Source organism: Schistocerca americana, chromosome 2 (genome assembly GCF_021461395.2).
Source record: "Schistocerca americana isolate TAMUIC-IGC-003095 chromosome 2, iqSchAmer2.1, whole genome shotgun sequence".
NCBI lineage: Eukaryota > Metazoa > Arthropoda > Insecta > Orthoptera > Acrididae > Schistocerca > Schistocerca americana.
This window is the reverse complement of record NC_060120.1, coordinates 75,503,190-75,504,894: the sequence shown is the minus strand read 5'-3', so window position 1 is coordinate 75,504,894 and position 1,705 is coordinate 75,503,190. Positions and strand designations below refer to the sequence as shown.

General features: G+C 48.0%; 1 pseudogene; it reads left to right on the top strand.

The window, feature by feature from the left end:
- Window positions 1-297: 297 nt before the first annotated feature.
- LOC124596779 lies at window positions 298-415 on the top strand (annotated as a pseudogene).
- Window positions 416-1,705: the final 1,290 nt, after the last annotated feature.

The following is a 1,705-nucleotide window of genomic DNA, read 5'->3' as shown; positions in this document are numbered from 1 at the left end:
GGTGATGGGCTCTTGTTCCCAATGTTTTTGTTGTCCATTCATGCTTGCAGCTTTCATTTAGATCAAAACCATCCGCGATGAGTTGTCGTGCAGTAGCACTTGCTGGTCTTCTCGATCGCAATCGTTGCTGTGGCGGATGACAGAATTCCTGGTTCATTAAACGTCCCTGGGTGGAGCTAAACGAGCAACAGTGACATAGGTGATATACAATATCTCCAGAGTAACTATTAAATTATTGTGAACTAGTGCTATATTAAAAGTAGAAAGGAAATGATTCTGTACCTTTTGGCGTAAAAGGCCAACGGCCTTGCCGCAGTGGTAACACCGGTTCCCGTCAAATCACCGAAGTTAAGCGCTGTCGGGCTGGGCTAGCACTTGGATGGGTGACCATCCAGTCTGCCGAGCGCTGTTGGTAAACGGGATGCACTCAGCCCTTGTGAGGCAAACTCAAGAGCTACTTGATTGAGAAGTAGCTGCTCCGGTCTCGGAAACTGACATACGGCCGGGAGAGCGGTGTGCTGACCACATGCCCCTCCGTATCCGCATACAGTAACGCCTGTGGTCTTAGGATGACACGACGGCCGGTCGGTACCTGTATGGCCTTCATGGCCTGCTCGGGAGGAGTGTAGTTTTTCTGGCGTAATAGCTTGAGGTACGCTTGTAATTGTCACTTCAATAAATCAGTGATTCGCTGCTATTAAAATCGTTTTTGTCTGGCAAATGTACAGGTTGGACAGAAATACAGAAACACCACGAGAAATTCCTTTGCTAACCAAGCTTGTAGATGGGGCTGTTGTATTTGACCACGAACTTCACCTGAGCAACGTCGTCAGTCGTGGTCAGAACAGCGTTTCGTGTAGTTATGAGCGCATTATTCGGAGCTAAGTGAATTCGAAAGTGAGCAAATTCTTGGAGATCATGTGGTCGGTGTTTACGTAACAAAGACATCGTGAGTGTTTGGTGTTTCCAGTGGCATGGAATCGAGGATTAATACCGCATACAGGGAATGAGGGAAAACATCTTTCGATAAATCATAACGCTGACGAAAGTATGTGTCGAGCGATCGTGGCAGACGCGGTCATTGAAGAGGATTGGACGAAAAATAAGAGAATGACAGCTGCAAAAGTCAATTTAGAACTGAATGTCGCATTCGCGAACCCTGCAGCACAACATCAACAGGAAGGATCTCCATAAGTTGCGAACTGCAGGACGAGCTGCAGTTGCAAAACCACGCATCAGTGATCCAACTGCTCGTAACAGTAAAACATTGCGCCGAAGCCATACAACTTGGGCTACGGAGCAGTGGAAGAATGTCATTTGGGCCGATGAGTCCTGTTTCACACTGCTTCGAACTTCTGCCAGAGTTTGCGTGGAGTACGCCGTCTGAAGCCCATGATGCAGACCGCTTGCTGCCAAGAGGGAAAAATGGCAGGGTTTCGCTCGCTATTTGGGCAGACATACGATGGTATTCCATGGACCCCATTTTTACTCCGCAACGTCGCATTACTGCTAATAATTATGTGATCATTTTGGGTGATCAGGTCCATCCCATGGTAGAATATTTGTTCCCCAGTAGTGTTGGTGTGTTCCAACAATACGGGGCACCCCTTCACACAGCTCGCGTCATCCAGGACTGGTTCTGTGAGCACCAGGACGGATTTTCGCATCTCCGCTGGCAATCACAGTCATCAGATCTCAATATCAC